Source organism: Mesoplodon mirus, assembly GCF_964341445.2.
Source record: "Mesoplodon mirus genome assembly, contig: SUPER_3_unloc_4, whole genome shotgun sequence".
NCBI lineage: Eukaryota > Metazoa > Chordata > Mammalia > Artiodactyla > Ziphiidae > Mesoplodon > Mesoplodon mirus.
In genome coordinates, this window is record NW_028295514.1 from 505,788 (window position 1) to 523,630 (window position 17,843).

At 38.8% G+C, this 17,843-nt stretch overlaps 1 long non-coding RNA gene across 4 annotated transcripts; it reads right to left on the reverse strand.

The window, feature by feature from the left end:
* Window positions 1–6,999: 6,999 nt before the first annotated feature.
* Window positions 7,000–16,731, reverse strand: LOC309801723. 4 transcript variants are annotated; one of them, XR_014293635.1, is made up of 3 exons: window positions 16,209–16,731; window positions 9,041–9,202; window positions 7,000–7,300 (listed from the first exon to the last, which is right to left on the reverse strand). It is a non-coding gene; the product is annotated as an uncharacterized lncRNA (long non-coding RNA). The 4 variants fall into 4 exon arrangements; XR_014293636.1 differs by lacking the exon at window positions 16,209–16,731 and adding an exon at window positions 15,821–15,970; XR_014293637.1 differs by lacking the exon at window positions 16,209–16,731 and adding an exon at window positions 15,821–15,970 and having other exon boundaries at window positions 9,041–9,248.
* Window positions 16,732–17,843: the final 1,112 nt, after the last annotated feature.

Here is a 17,843-nt window from a genome sequence, read left to right on the forward strand (position 1 = left end):
CATGGTAAAGTTGAAAAATCAGTAAGTCGAACCATTGTAATTCGGGGAATGTCTGTATATAAATCTTTGTATAATATATGTGTATATGTGTTTGCACGTGTATATTTAAAACTGGAATTTAGACTGTTTGCTACATCTCATCTTAGAAGCAGACTAGGCCCAAAATCTATGCCTCAAGCCTTTGGTGAATAGCTAATGAATTCAGTATTCAAACAGGGATTAAAAATATTGACTTGGAAATTCAGGACACACTTACTACTAAAATGTTTTACACTTTTTACTTAAAAGAACATAGTTAGGTACACATGATTAGACTCTACCAACTAAAATAAATTATTGCCGATTTGGCTAGAGTTGTTGATCACCACAAAATACTTTCTTGCGGACAACTATGGCTTACATATTAAATGGGAGGCTTTAGGCAGTTTTTGTACTTGTTTCCTTAGACCTAAATGGTCCACATAATGATAAAAAGTCAAATAAGAAAAAAATGTAAAATTATGTGCTTTTCAAGCCCAACAAAACTGTTATCATACTAAAGCTTGCCTGTGTACTAACAGTGTAGTTTTTATAGGCAGGTGTTTCTGCTACTAAAGTTTTCACGTTAATTGAGGCTCTATTTTTTTTTCTTTTTTTTTTTTTTTGCGGTATGCGGGCCTCTCACTGTTGTGGCTTCTCCCGTTGCGGAGCACAGGCTCCGGATGCGCAGGCCCAGCGGCCATGGCTCACGGGCCCAGCCGCTCCGCGGCATATGGGATCCTCCCAGAACGGGGCACGAACCCGTATCCCCTGCATCGGCAGGCGGACTCTCAACCACTGCGCCACCAGGGAGGCCCGAGGCTCTATTTTTGATTTCAGTTTAAAGGTGTTGCTAGTGATTGAATCTACTCAGTAGTGCACTTTTATGAATAAGACTCTGAATATTAAAATTCTTACATGTACTCTCTCAATTCATTGAGATTCAGTCAAATAGAAAGATATCATATACCAAGAAGATTCCTTTGTATATGATGTACAATGGAGTAACAGATTAATTTTCCTTTTTGGACAACTTAATGATATTGATTAACATTAAAAAACTTCAATAGTTACATATTAAAAAAAAATACTGGGGTACAAGGCAGATAATTAGTAGTATTACCTTTAAAGGCTTTTGTTAGAGGAAGTGAATGTTAACAACTCTTTATAAATTAAAGTTGCCCTCTCCCAGGAACTTCAATACTGTACCAGAAAAAAATAAAATAAAATTGTCAACTATTGCTTTTAAGAAAGGGAACAATTTCCATTTTCTATAACATTACTTCTGAAATCAACACCCTTGATATCATTTCTGATAATGAGTCAGTGAAAAGAGTGATTAGACAAATGGTACAATTCAGAAAGAAAATAAGATGCAGAAAGAAATTCAGAAAGAAAATAAGATGCCAACTGAGTTTTCCCAGGTCATCCAATCAACTCCTTGCAGAGTTAAAAATAGAAGCTAAGGCTAATTCCCACAGCTACTGCCAGATCAGAGCCTGACAACTTTGCATTGTGGTAGCTTCAACCTCTCCTGCTACTGGGATTCCCTGCATTGAGACATCTTCCTATGAGGTTCAGTCATTTCAAGGTTTGCTTTAAAACGGAGAGGGGTAGGAAAAGGTTCATAATTTTAGGGAAAATCTGTGGTAATGAGATCTCATTGTAAACTGCTCTCGAGAATTAGAAAGATAAAAACTGGAAATATTTACTAACCCTTACTATGTCTCAAACACTGCAGTAAGTTCCCTTTTATGTTATCTTCTTTAATCTTCGCAACAACCCTGTGATTTTCCTGTTTTAAATATCCAGAAACAATTCACAGTGGTTAAGTAACTTACCCTAAGTCATAGAGATAGAAAACAATAGAGGTAGGATTCAAACTAGGTGAGGTTCAAAGTTCAAATTCACTTCCTGAAAAACATGATTAGAACATAAATGGTAGCCAAAACTCCCCAAAATAAATTAAAAAATTAAAAGAAAGAGAGAAAGGAGGGGAGGAGGGCCTAGTGATCTGCATACCTTAAAAATAATGTTTATAACTTTTTGATTGATCTTTAAAATGACCAAAAGCTAGCTGCCTGAGAGCTCTAAGAATAAAATTATTAACAAACTAAACAAAAAATATTGATTTTTATACTCACTCACTTTGAGATCACCCAATTGCTTTCCTTTCATAACACTGTACTGCCATTTTATTTCATTTTCTATTATATTTATTAAGGGATAATTTAAAGACAAGTATTTTGCCTAACAGGTTAATGATTTTTTTTTCTTCTAAACGATGACCAAGATGCCGATCCTCCTCCCCTTATTCAATGGACTAATTAGTGTCAGATCATTTTAGTGTCATATTTAATTTCTGTGGTGAAATAGTGATTTCACAAACCCTGTGAAGATGTTACACATCCACTATAACATGCATGCAGGTGGAAAAAATTTTCAACTGATGTAGATTTTGCTTTCTCTATGATTGTATTCTTCACAATCAATGAGATAGAAAAAGACACAGAGATAAGAGAACTGTTGACTCATATTTTCTTATTAAAATGTGTATCTTGGGCTTCCCTGGTGCAGCAGTTAAGAATCCGCCTGCCAATGCAGGAGACATGGGTTCGAACCCTGGTCTGGGAAGATCCTACATGCCGCAAAGCAACTAAGCCCATGTGCCACAACTACTGAGCCTGCACTCTAGAGCCCGCGAACCACAACTACTGAGCCCATGCGCTGCAACTACTGAACCCGACGTGCCCTAGAGCCCGTGCTCTGCAACAAGAGAAGCCACCGCAATGAGAGGCCCGCACGCCACAACGAAGAGTAGTCCCCACTCCCCGCAACTAGACAAAGCCCAGGCACGGCAACAAAGAACCAACGCTGCCAGAATTAAATAAATTACTTAAAAAACTAAATAAACCCTGTATCTTGCATTTTCAGTTTTCTAGAAGTTCGAATCCATGGTGGTTGAAAAAAGAAGAGTAATGTCATATGTTTTCTTGTCCTGGGTAAATGGATTGTGCTTGGTTGAGTGACTTTTTTTTGCCAAAATTTCATTTTTATTATTTTTATATCTACTATTACTTATTTGAATTCTACTCACAGTTTTTTGTTTTTTCATCTTTATTGGAATACAATTGCTTTACAATGGTGTGTTAGTTTCTGCTTTATAACAAAGTCAATCAGTTATACATATACATATGTTCCCATATCTCTTCCCTCTTGCGTCTCCCTCCTTCCCACCCTCCTTTTCCCACCCCTCTAGGTGGTCACAAAGCACCGAGCTGATCTCCCTGTGCTGTGTGGCTGCTTCCCACTAGCTATCTATTTTACATTTGGTAGTGTATATATGTCCATGCCACTCTCTCACTTTGTCACAGCTTACCCTTCCCCCTCCCCATATCCTCAAGTCCATTCTCTAGTAGGTCTGTGTCTTTATTCCCATCTTACCCCTAGGTTCTTCATGACCTTTTTTTTTTTTCTTAGATTCCATGTATATGTGTTAGCATACGGTATTTGTCTTTCTCTTTCTGACTTACTGGTTGAGTGTCTTGAACTGCTCAAACTTTAAGGTCCATCATCTCTAATTTCCACCTAACCAAAACCTCAGACAAGAAACAGGAGAAAGGGTAGTGCCATCCATAATTCATTCCCACCACACCTACAAAAATAATCACAAGGAACTTGTGTAGAATACCAATTCTTTTGTATTAGGAAGGCAGTTTTCAAAATTAAATGGTATTGGTTCATTTGGTTGTTTAATAAATATCTTGCAGATGCCTATCATAAAGCCAAATACCAAACTGACCATTTAAGTTGCAGGAATTTGTACGGTCTTGATATTTTACTATTTTAAAGTAACAGTTTACATTTGAGTGCTTACCACAATATGTAATACCAATGAGCTCCCTAGAAATCTAAACATTTATAAAATACACCAGATGCTACTGTCTCATGCCTTGCTTTGCAAACCTGGATTGCTTTCTCCTATGGAGATGATGTAAGAAATATAAGCTAGATATCTCTTCTATGGGATCACCAGCCATGTCTCAACTAACTTTTATCAGTGGAGACACTCAGTACATACATATTTATTTATTATAAAACTCTTCGGTACTGATCATTAGGTAATTCCGGTAAATGTGGGCACGTAATAATAGTTAAGAATGTCAGCCCCATTTCATTTCAGCTTGATCCACTGCAGGAAAGCACAAATTAGATGAAAGCAATTTCCCCAAGAACAACTCACTTCCTTGAGATGAGACATAAACTTGGGTGAACAATGATTTGTCACAATTTATTTTTGAGGGTAGTGGTTTAAAAAAAGTGCTAATGTAATCTTTTCAGAATGAATCCTTTTAAAAAAGCATTAATTCTCCAGTGAATATAGCTTATAATTAAAAACCTATACATGTAATTTTACTTTTCTAAATTTTTACATATGACCATATATAATAAATATGGAAATCTTAAAATCTTCATTATCTTTAAAATTTGATGGCCTTTAAATCTGAATTTGGATTTGGTGAGTCTGACGGATTATTCTTAGTGACTCTATTGGGTACCACCAATTCAGATTCAACATTATTTCTGCAAGTCTCAGAAGCATTAAGTTTTGTGAATGGATAGAGGGTATTAACATCCTGGTGGTTTTTCACTACATTGAGATGACCAGAAAACCTGAGTGTGAAAGATCATGGAGAGGAGTGTAAGAAATGGCACTAAAGGTATCACTGACTTCTCTCTGTTTACTCAGACTCTGCAGTATACAACAGAAGGAACAAAGCAGGTTGTATTGCTGCTACTGTTGCAATGACCAAGGATCCTCAGTCTCATCGCCACTGCAGTCCATTGTTTAAGATGTGAGCTTGTTGTTGCTTATTCAGGCAAAAGTCAGAATGCTTATTTGTTTTATGTCTGTTTTTTAATGAGGGTTTGATTAGACAGCAATAAAGACAAAAGTAAATAGGAGAAATGTTTATTAATAGGTCCCTCCATCCCTATCAACCAAAGAAAAGGCATACCTTAAAATATTGTAGTGAAATGTCTAGGGTGTGTCTGTCTGTGTTCTTGCCACCCTTCACCTTTAAGTAGCTTTTCAAAAATATGTTATAAACATGTTGTTTCATCCTTGCCCTTTTAGCCTGTTAATGTCTAATTTAAGTAAAGCAGGATGCAATCCCCAGCAAGTTATCTGTTTCTCCTTTCTTGGACCATGCAAATCAAAACAGTCTTCTTCTAAGGAGGGTAGTGAAAAGTTGTGCCAATTGTGTTCATACTTCAGCTATTCCAACGTCCTTTAGTTTATCTTAAATGAGACATTCTCATCTTTGGGCTTTAATTATTCTGTTTAAAAATAAATTTTAAAAGATACTCTGAAGAGAAACTAAGAAAAAAAACAACAAAATAAAAGATTTACCATAATGCAGGTACATAAATATGAACTAAAAATACTTTTAAATTAAAAATTAATCTTTTTTATTTTAAAAATTAATCTAATTAAAATTACAGATTAGGCTGGATAGAATTGATCCATTGCTGAAGCTTAAAAGCAAACTAGCTATAAATGTTACTAGTTTTCTACACTGTTGTTACAAGACTTGACTGACATCCGTGATGTACTCTGCAATATTTTTGAAATGATGAAATGTGTGATCCAGAGACTTGAAATATTTCAATCCTTGTGTATAGGAATTTTCTTCCATGAACTAGAAATGAAAAAAGTGAGAATGTTTCCTTGCTCAAATCACATTAAGTGGATTCCCTTACATTAGTTGCATTCATTTTTAAGATAGTCATAAATGGTTACAGAAAATACAGGAATATTATCTGTTGAAGAAGTTGATGGTTTTTATAGTCAATGTATGTATTCAAATGATAAATGTTTCTGCATAATCTCTGACCCAACAATACCATTCCATGCCACTCCAAGAATTCTTCCATCAAAAGTAAAAGCTCCAGGACATAAAGACATGAACCTCTATGCCCATTACCACATTTCTTGAAATCATAAAACTGTTTGGAACTTAATAAATGTTTATCAATGGGTTTTGACTGAATGAAATTATGGCTCACTCATAGTACACATTACTGGGCATCTACTAAAGGTAATATGGTAGTGATATATGCTAGATATCATTAATATAATAGAAACACAATGTACTAAAAGTGTTTTGCAACTAAAAATCACTATACATTGTATGGCTTTAAAAAGGAATGAAATGCTGCTACATGCTATAACATGGATAAACTTTGAAAACATTATGTTAAGTGAAAGAAGCCAGACACAAAAGGACAACTATTATATGATTCCACTTATATGAGGTAGTTAGAATAGGCAAATTATAAACCCAGAAAATAGAATAGAGTTAACCAGAGGCTAAGGGGAGGGGAGAAATAAGGGGTTATTGTTTAGTGCATACAGTTTCTGTTTGTGATAACAAGAAAGGTCTTAAAATGGATAATGGTAATGGTTGCTCAACATTGTGAATGTACTTAATACCAATAAATGATACACTTAAAAATGGTTAAAATGGTAAATTTTACATTATGGGACATTTTACCAAAATAAAAAATAAAAATATACTATAAAATAAAGTACAAATTTACCTCATACTAGGCATACTATGAAGTTTGCATAAAATTGCACTTATTTTAGGAGCTTATATGGTTATTATCATATTTGGGGACATGTAAAGAAAGCAACAGCTTAAGTAGTCCTCTTGAGTTCTTTCTCTCCATCTTTCCAACCTGGTGTTTTCTAGATTAATGGTTTTGTCACGCCTCTCTTTGAATACTAGCATCAGTAGGAATGCTAGCTAGTACTGGTTTCCTTAAGTATCAGCTAAAAAGTTTAATGTATTTTTATGCTGGTAATTGTTTTAGAACCTGGGAGGGATGTCATTGTTTTCTTAACTTGCCAAAAGCAAATATAGTACTGTAGACAGCATTACTAGAAAGAAATAGTAACTTTGAAGTAGACATATGTCCATCCTAAGCAAACTGAATATATTTCAAAGCAGACCACACCACTCAACTGCTGGCAATGTTCTTCCACATACTTGGCAGTATACTACTCGAAGTCTGAGAACTGTTTCTTTTTTGTAAAAATGATTTTGATTGGAAAACCCTGAATAAATCCTTTGGAATGTGTAACGTTTAGAGCTCCTTCTGGGATTCCTTTTCCATGAATCAAGGTTCTTTGATTCACTATCCTCCTTGGCACTTGCTTCCTAGTCATCTCAGCAGCCTTTGTGCCAGTGCTAATGAAGAGCTCCCAGTTTAGGTCCTAAAGCAGGGAGAACAATAAAAGGAGAACCTCATTTCAAGTACCAGAAATGTCTGGGCTATAAAGGACACACATATTGTCAAAGTAAGCCCAGAGTGGGGTGACATCACCAAGGTCATTCCTGGCTCCACGTCCCCCACAGGAGGAACAACTAACAATTATTTGGAAACAGGACACTATTTGAGAGAATCCTAGAACATGGAGGTGAGGCTGAAGCACCCCCGTGCACCACAGAGACCAAGACAGACTGCATTAGAAGGGTGAGAAAATGAGCTACACGTTGACCACACTGCCCCTCCCCCAAGCCAGTGGAGCACCATGGGTGAGGTCTCCCCTGAACCTCTGGTTCCTCCAGTAGGAGAAGAGAACTGGGGGACAGCAAGCACCACCACTACCATTGGGGTTGCTTTGTGGGAGCCACTGCTCTAACCTGCTCCACTGGGATTGCAGGGGAATCTGCAGGGTTTGACCACTAAAAGTTGGACTGTGATGAAGGGGGAAGGGGCATGCAACAGCCAGCACATGGATTGCGACCGATGGAATTCATACCTGCAGTGCCCAAGTAGTGATCACAACTGGCACCTTTGCTTATCTACAGAGCCAGGTTGGTGGGACACTACAACCGGGGAACTCAGCAGGGTACAGATCCACCTGATATGCATCTGGCCCTTGAACCTGGTTTGCCCATACCCAGGGAAAGAGCAGAGTCACAGCCCACCCACTGTGGAGAGTGTCTTCTGGCCATCTGACCAAAAGGGCTGGCAATAAATCCTGGAAGCCATTTGGCCCAGTCGTGCTCCAGCCAAGAGGCAGGCAGCCAGAGCTCATCACTGGCTCTGGTACAAAGCAGAGCCAGTATCAGGTGTGGAGGGATCCTGTACCATGCACAGGCAGGGAGATTCATTCATATCCAAGGCTGAGAGGAGCTCCCAGCTCCTCCCAACTGGGGAGCCTGTTTGAGAAATTAAGAGTCGCCGGGAGTGGTCCCTCCTCATCCCACCCAGGCAAAGGAACTGGGACTAGCCCCATCCCATCTGCTGTGGAGAGTGTCTTCCTGGCCCATCTGACTAGAAGGATTGGTGACAACTCCTAGAAACTGTGCGGCCCAGCAGTGCTCAAGCCTAGAGAAGGGTAGACAGAGCTGATAGTCTGCAAAGCAAAGCCAGTGGCCTTGTTCAGCCACAGAACGTGGAGTGTGGATCAGCTTGAGTTAAGACAACAAAGAGCTTTACTGGCTTTAGAGCTGCTTCTCCTGCTGCACCCAGGCAGGAAATCTAATTCATAGCCCTACTCATCACTGAATACAGCCTTCAGCACGTCCAACTGGGGAACCTAACCAGAGAACATGGGAAGCTGTACAGCCCATTAAACAGCCCTAGATACAGTGGCACTTGAACAGACAGCACAGCCTGTGGCCTCCCCCTTCTGCAGGGCAAAACCAGTGCCCTCACCTGACCAGGGAATTAAGTGCACACTCTGGCCTGATTTGGGTTCCCAAACAATGAACTCTACAGGCTCTGGGTCCTGTCCAGAGCCAGGTCCTATACAAGCTCTGATTCTCTGCCAGGAAACTAATTCATAGCCCCATGTACTACTACTACTGAATATAATACCCAGTTAAGTCTGGAGGAAGAGCCCAATTATTCAGATATGCAGATACCAATGTAAGGAATCAAGGATCACAAAAATTAGGCAAATAGGACACCACCAAAGGAAAGTAATAAAACTCCAATAACTGACCTTAAAAAAATGAAGATCTGGGCTTCCCTGGTGGCGCAGTGGTTGAGAGTCCGCCTGCCGATGCAGGGGATGTGGGTTCGTGCCCCGGTCCGGGAGGATCCCACATGCCGCAGAGCGGGCTGGGCCCATGAGCCATGGCTGCTGAGCCTGCACGTCCGGAGCCTGTGCTCCGCAACGGGAGAGGCCACAACAGTGAGAGGCCCACACACTGCAAAAAAAAAAAAAAAAAAAAAAAAAAAAAAGAATATCTATGAACTGTCAAAGAATTCAGAATAATCCTCCTAAGGAAGTTTAGTGAACTACAAGAAAACACAGACAGCTAAGTGAAATTAGGAAAACAATGCTTGAACAAGACAAGAAGTTTGACAAGGAAGTAGCAACATCAAAGAAACAGGAACACTAGATTTTAAAAACACAATAACTGAACTGAAGAATTCAATAGAAAGTTTCAAAGGTAGATTCGACCATGCAGAAGAAAGAATCAGCAAACTGGAGGACAGGACTTTAGAAATTACCCAGTGAAAGGAACAAAAAGGAAAAGAATAAAAAGAGTGAAGAAAGCCTATGGAAATTATGGGACACAATAAAGTAAACAATGTTCATGTATGGGAATCCCAGAAGAAGAAAAGAGAGAGAGAAAGGGAAAAAAAGTATATTTAAAGCAATAGTGGATGAAACCTTCCCAAACCTAGGATAAGAAATGGACATCCATATCCATGAAGTCCAAACAAGCCCAAATAGATTGAACTCAAATAGGGCTACTCTGAGACACATTGCAATTAAATCATCAAAAGTCAAAAACAAAGAAAGAATTTTAAGGCCAGCAAGAGAAAAGAGAGAAGTTACATACAAGGGAACCCTGGGATAATTGGATATTCACATGTAAAAGAATGAAATTGGACCAATATCTTATACCACTCACAAAACTAACTTGAATTGGATTAAAGACTCAAATGTAAGACCTGAAACTATGCAACTGCCAGAAGAAAACATAGGAATAAAGCTCATTACATGGGTTTGGTAATGACTTTTTGGATATGACACTGAAAACACAAACGACAAAATAAAAAATAAACAAATGGAACTACATCAAACTAAAAAGCTTCTGCACAGCAAACAAAAGCAAAAACAAATCAACAAAGTGATTGAAAAGACAACCTATAGAATGCGAAAAACATATTTGTAAACCATATATCTGATAAGGGTTACTATCCAAAATAAATTAAAAATTCATACAAATCAATAGCAAAAAAAAATTACCCAATTAAAAAAAATGAGCAAAGGACCCGAATAGACATTCCTCCAAAGAAGACACATGAAAAGCCAACAGGTACATGAAAAGATGCTCAATACCACTAGTCATTAGGGAAATGCACATTAAAACCACATTGAGATATTACCTCACACCTGTTAGAACAGTCATCCTCAAAAATGTCAAGAGGTAACAAATGCTCATGAGGATGTAGAGAAAAGGGAAGCCTTGTGCTGTTGGTGGGATTGTAGATTGGTAAAGCCAGTATGGAAAACAGTATGGAGGATCCTCAAAAATTAAGACTAGAACTCCATATATCTAGCAACTCCACTTCTGGGAATATATCCAAAGAAAATGAAAACACTAACTCAAAAAGACATCTGCACCCCCATGTTCATAGCAGCATTATTTATAATAGCCAAGACATGGAAACAATCTAAGTGCCCATTGATGGACAAATGGGTAAAGAGGTTGTTTTATATATTTATAGATATATACGTATTATATGTATATACACACACACACACTGAAATATTATTCATCTGTAAGAAAACAAAGAAATGCTACCATCTGAGACAACAGAAATGGACCTTGAAGGCTTTATGCTAAGTTAAATAAGTCAGAGAAAGAAAGGCAAACACTATATGATCTCACTTATATGTGGAACCTAAAAAAAAAGAAAACAATCATAGAAAAAGAGATCAGACCTGTGGTTACAGGAGACAGAGGGTCAGGGGAGGGGAAATTGGAGGAAGATGGTCAAAGGTACAAGCTTCCAATTGTAAGATAAATACATACTATGGACATAATGTACAACATGATGACTATAGCTAACACTGATGTGTGATATATAGAAAAATCGTTAAGAATAAATTCTAAGCATTCTCTTCACAGGAAAGTATTATTTGATCTCATTTATATAAATTTGTGTGTTTCTGTGAGAGAGAAGGACAGAATACAAAAATGCAAAAAGAAAAGTTGTAAAGTACAAAGCTGCTTAGGTTTATATCTCAACTATAACAGATAACAATTTGTTTAATTTTAATAGGTACAAAAATAAATATTAAGCATAGAACAAGCAAAACGAAAAACTGAGCCCAGCGTAGATGTCCTTAAAGCATTTGCAAAGGAGGGCTTTATTAGGTCCACGAACACCTGCAATTACAGGCAAAATTCTATGTGTGTGTGTTGTGTATGCACTTGGGGAGTGGACGCATAGCCTTTATTGAATTATTAAAGGGGATGTTAAGACCCAAAAGTTTAAAAAGCACTGGAAAGCCTGACCACAAAACCATTTTAAACTACTCTGATTATGTTTTTATAGTTTTCCTTCACTCGTTAACACTTCAAAGAACAGCATGTGAATGTGGAAAGAATCTCTGCCATTTAGGTAAGATCTCTGAGTCTCAGTGTAAAATTAGCATATAGTAGAAGGATGAAATTATACACCATAGATGAAAGTACCTAGCAGAGCGCTTTAAGACTAGTACTTATTTATGCAAGACATCTTCCCCTGCTTACTTGTTTTCCATAGAATGAAAGCATACTGAAAGCTGGTACAATGTCTTCTTTAAAGTTTTCTTTTGTAATGCTTACTATGCTTTTTGATACGGATGAGCCAATATCCACTTAAGGGCATGTAAGCTCACAATAACTTTTGTTGAATGTAACTGTTTGAATGTACTTTCACTATATTATTATATAGGGATTTTAAACTAAAATGTACCTGCACACACTATTTAGAGCCTAACTTGGATATTAGAGTAGGTGGATATACACCCCTGGAAAATAATAGCTAATTTCTTCACTAAAATCAAATTGCTGAACGTCTACTTTGCATATACATAGCTGGGCACTGTATTATGAGTTTCAGGTGATAAAAAGTTGTTAGTCAAAGACTCTGCTCCCTAGGGTTATTTTACAACAGCAAATCATGTTCAAACTAAAGGATAGACCAAAATAGAAAGTGCCACAGGCATTTAGACAAGGGAGAAACACATCTGAAATGAGAAGGAAGGTGGTGGGTATGGGGAAGGGTTCATGGAAGAGGCAGTGTATGCTGTGAGCAAGGTTTCAACGTGTAGCAGGGTGAGTGAAAGGAACAAATGAAGACATATAGTCGTGATATCATGAGGCACAAACTAGAAATAAACAGCACTTGTTCTAGGCTGGTCATGAGGTAATTTAAGGGGATTAGTGAGAAACTAGATAAAAAGATATCTCTTTATGTATTACTTATTAATAATACTTTTGAACACAAGTATTTAATTTTTAAAAAAAGAACAATATAGGGATAGGAGACTAGTAGGTACAAACTATTATTATAAAATGAGCTATAAGGATATACTGCATAGCACAGAAAATATAGCCAATATTTTATAACTATAAATGGAGTATAACCTTTAAGAATTGTGAGTCACTATATTTTACACCTGTAACTTATATAATATTACACATCAACTATACTTCAATTAAAAATGCTATTTTAATGAATAAAACACCAAGCAGTAAAATTTTTAAAAAAGAACTTAGAAGAGAACTTAAAAATAAAGGCATAAAGAGCAGGTTGAAACAGCGCAGAAATCTGGCAATTAAGAGGCCATTGATAACTTTCAAAATAGCACTTTTTCTACCCATTCTCAGTGGAGGCAAAGCCTTATGAATCCTACTATTTCTTTTTCTGTTTTTCAAAATCTCAGGATAAGTCTATTTCAATTGTAGCTAATGGCAGTAATGCAGCACCAGAAAATGCCTTTTGTAAAGAGAGGGCAACTTTGTGAATCCTAAGTGGGTACTCAAGTCTTAAATTACTGATAACACTGACCACCCACCAGACTACATTTTTTTTTTACGTGATTGGAAAGCAGATTGATTTCAATTCTATCTTGTCATATCTACAAAAAAGTTCCTACAGTTCATTTAGCAACTAATAGAATACATCCTTCTATTTGGTATTACTCCTCCTTAACACGGGGCAATTAAATTTTCCTTTCTCTGGGAAACATTTTTAACAAAGGAAATAGAGTCATAAATTAGTTTCGGTTAGGAAATCATACAACTATTTCTACCTAGGGCTTTGAATTAGAAACTTTCCTCAGAAATTGTTTAAATATAACGAAGTCCAAATTCAGAAATACCTTAAATTTAATTATCTTAGTTGCACTAAAATAACAAATTCTATTTTCTATCTTGTTTTCTTTCTTCCCCAGAAGGCTTCTCCAACCCTAATCCATCACTTAATGCATTCATCTCACCTATACAATCACTGGCAGGTATGATGCCGGCTTTGGCGGCTCCAGTCCCCTAATCCTGACCCATTTCTTGCCAAAGAACTCAGTTTCTTCAGAAACCAAGTAACAGACATTTCAGTTTCTAACCATCATTAGCATATTTTCATGTACTAATACTCAACATAAAAACACCTTTCAAAATTACAGAAATTTTTACTGTACTTAAGATCAATTGCACTAACCTGTATTTCATAAACCTTGGGCTACTTTCTAAAAAATGAATTATTATTTTAATATGTTTTTCACTTATTATTCAGAATAATTATTCATATAATTAAATATTTTACAATTAGGTAAGAAAGGTGGAAAATAGTTTTGCTATTCTTGTTCTTTGTTCTCTCTTCTAGTTGGTGTGCCTGAGCCAAAATTTTAGAATATTGAAAATTTAATATTTCAAACCCAAACCACATTTAAAGATAATAATAACAACCAGCCAAAACAATATCGGTCCAGAGGTTTGCATGGTCCGGGGAACAGTTCTCTGAGGGGGCCATTTGGAGTGGGATTTGCCCACACCCCTCCACTCCTTCTGCCTCATATACTGAAGATAGAGACAAAGAAACCAACTCAACTCTTTCCAAAGTGTATCTATAAATAGAGAATTTGTAATCAGAAAAACAATAACGATATATAATAGAAGTAACATGATTTTTCAGAACCAGTATCTTGTTCTAAAGCAATATTTAAAAAAAGAAGGTAAGAAGGTTAGCTATAAACCCTGGACCTCTTTTTCATTGGTCTCCTATTTTAATTTGTTAAAATAAAACCCATGGCCTTTTGAGTCAAACTGTCTCTTTAATTTCAGATTTAAAGATAACAAATCTCTTTTTAAATGGAATATTGGCACACAGACACCACACAGTCTGGCTTATTGCAACTGTTCTCTGTTGGTGAAGTGGCACATTTGTAATCCCCACCATAGCAATCTTCACCATTTCACAGAATATCATTCAATTGTACATCCCTAGGTGAGCAACAAGAATGGGCACTTGAGCTCAGCAGCAAAGCGTTTGTGGGGAAATCCTAGGTCAGAACCCCCAAAAGGGGAGACTAACTTGAGGATGCCCAAATAACCTGAGGTTTACCTTGCCCACCTCCCCTGGCTTTCTGACTGCCTGTGGGAAAAGCCTCTCTGGAATCTCTTTTGAGGTTATTGGGGGAATCCTAGGACAAACACACTGCTTGCTTTTGCAGGAGGACTTGCCCCATACCCTACCCAGCTAGGTGTCTCACAACCTAGCTGGACTAAAAAAGCTTCAAGAAAAACGGGACAGACTGACATTTGCATTTCTACTTCCACCTATTCTTATGCACGTGGAGCAAAATATGTAGGTATAGCCCTCTTTCTCACACCCCAACAGATTCTGCTGTCCTCAAAACCCATCTGGTAGCTGCAGTGACTACAATGAAGGGAGTTATCGGAAACCATGTTGGTACTGGGTTTAAAGGATTTTTCATGCCATGTATTTTGGGGAAGGACACAGATAATAGTCCAAACATGGTATAAGGCAATGTCCTTTCTGGGTCCTTGAAAAATCAGTCACGGAACAGAGGTGGTGGACAGGAGCTGACAAGAGCTGGCTTGTTAATGAGCACAGCATCCCCGGGGTGGGGGGTGGGGGAATCAATGAAATGACTGACAAGAGAAGATGGTAAATGAAGGGAGAAGTGGGGACAAGTGCTGCTCAACCCAAGCTGAACTCCAGGAGGTAAGTTTCTCCTCTAATTTGAGATTCTTCCTAAAGGTTCAGTATTGAAGTGGGTGTTTGACGTTGAAATGTGCAGACCCATTCTAATAACTGGAAAGGGAGAAGACTGAGGAAGGCAAAAGGAGAGGGAAGATTTCCGATTACTTCTCTAGGCTGCTGACAAGAACCTGCTGCTCGCAAACCAGAAATTAACCAAGCGAAGGTTGAAGGTAGCAACGTAAAAGTGAAACTCAAATTATTTTCCATTCTGAATCCTCTTCAATATCGAAGCGAGTGTGGCACAGCAATGGTTGATTATCTTAAGATTACAGAGGCTGACCGCCTTCTTTGTTTGCCCAGTAACACCGCTCCTCCAATCATCTCAAGCACTTGGCTGATTAATATTTCAATTCCAGTTGCTGCTCCTTTTCCCATTGCAGAAGGTGGCAGGGATATTCCCCTTCTTCCCTCTGTATTACAAACCCCATTACTAACCAAGCAGAAAGCACCGCGCAGTGTGGCCGAGGCTAATAATAGCCGGGCTGCTTACCTTCTCCGGAGGGATCGAATCAGCGCATGTCCCCGCGCCGGCTGCCCTGGGGCCGCAGTGCCGCCGCGCCGGGTCTGTGCTTGGTCAGTTCGGCCGGCCCCCACCCCACCTGCCAGCTGCAGCAGCTGCTCCCGCCGCTCCCGCCGCCGAGCTCCGGCCACAGGAAGTCATCCCCCGCGCCGGGCCGGATCGCCACATTCCGCGCCAGCCGCGGGGGGAGAGGGGCCTCTCCCTGCTGCGGGGACCGGCTCCTGGAAACTGCACTCAAAGATCGCTACCCTTCCCGGTTGTAGGGTTATTTTCTAGGAATGCTTTTACAGAAGAAGCGTCGCCGGCTGGTGGACCAAGAGAGAAGAGCCAGAGTGACTTTCTCTGCAGAGCGCCTTACCTCTGAGCGCTCCCCTGTCACTCCCGCGGCATGGACAGCTCCATTCCGCTGTGTGGGTTTTCCACCCTCTTCATCTTCCTTATCTGTATTGTTCATTTCGCTGAATTTGAGAGTGGGATTAGCTTTGAAGATATCATTCAGACACTCCGAAAATATTTTAAATTGGCGACTAGTTTTTCTAAGCCCCTGTAGCAAGCTCCACTTTCCCTCAACACACACACACACACACACACACACACACACAGTTACTCGCACGTACACACCCAGCCAAACCACTCACAATTAGGAAAGCTGGGACCTCTCGCCCTCTTGCCTACGTAATGGAACAGGAAACTCCCAAAGGAGTGGGGAAGTAGGACCGGCTAGCGAAAGCACTCGAGGAAAGAGAGAGGGGTCGCCCCAAGATTTTGTTGCTGTTCAGTAGTGTCCTTAGTGGACAGATGTTCCCCCTCTAACCCCCTGGCCCCGCCCCAAGTGGAATGGCTGGTCTGGTGACCGCTGTAACATTTGGAAACAAAGAAGCTGAAGCCACATTAACAGGTGGCTGCATCTCTTTCTTTCCCAAAGGATTTATCAGAATTGGCTTTAGGAATAATATTAGCATATACGTATATAATAAACCCTTTCCTTCTCTCTTTAAATTGGCACCAGCTATTAACAGGTTTCTCTCTCTCTCTCATTTTCCTCCCTCCCTCCTTCCCTCCCTCCCTCTCCTAAGCTGACCAGATCATCAGTTTCCGGACTTAAGGGGGAAAAAAGGCCAAGGATGTGCTCTCTTTACAGCTGAACCAGGGCTTATTTTCCCGGTGTTCAGCCATTCCCAAGTAGAGAGGCTTTTTGACACTAGGGTTCTCTGTGAGTGAACTTCTCACATTCAGCTTGCTTTTGGAATTGCCCATCACTAGGTCCAGGCCAGTTTTATCCTTGGATTTGTCCAGCAACCTAAACAGTATAATTGCACAAGGCCAAGGCAGTACTTTTAATCTAGGAAGAGTTCCCAACTCTCTGTTTAGCAGTTCCCAAATTAGGAGGTAGTGTAGCAAACAGTTTCAACAAGGCTCAGTAAGAATTCTTGACCCTAGAATGCGGGCTTTTTAAAAGCTGGAACAACCTAATTCATCTCTCTGAGTTTCACTTTCATAAAATTAGACCTCACCAAAGAGCAGGGGATTCTTAATATGTATCAAAGTGTATGTGGAATCTGGATGGGAATATTACATCTTTAATTTCACTAACCTCTAGCTGCAATTTAGTATTTAGCATGTCCTTTAAATCTAAATGCAGACAACAAACCACAATAATATTAGGAGTACCTGTGACTATATCCCCAGCAGATACCACAGACAATTTCCTAAGGCAGTTTTTATAGTTATCTCAAAGTATCACTAGTCTGATGTTACAATCAAATCATCATTACCTTTTTTGTTTTATCTAATAGACTATATCTATTTTAGAATGGTTTTAGATATACAGAAAAATTAAGGGGATAATACAGAGTTCTTATATATCTCATTCCCAATTTCCTCGATTATTGACACCGTACACTAGTGTGGTACCTTTTTTACAATTAACGAGCCAATATTAATACAATAATATTAACCAGAGTCTGTACTTTATTCAGATTTCCTTGGCTTT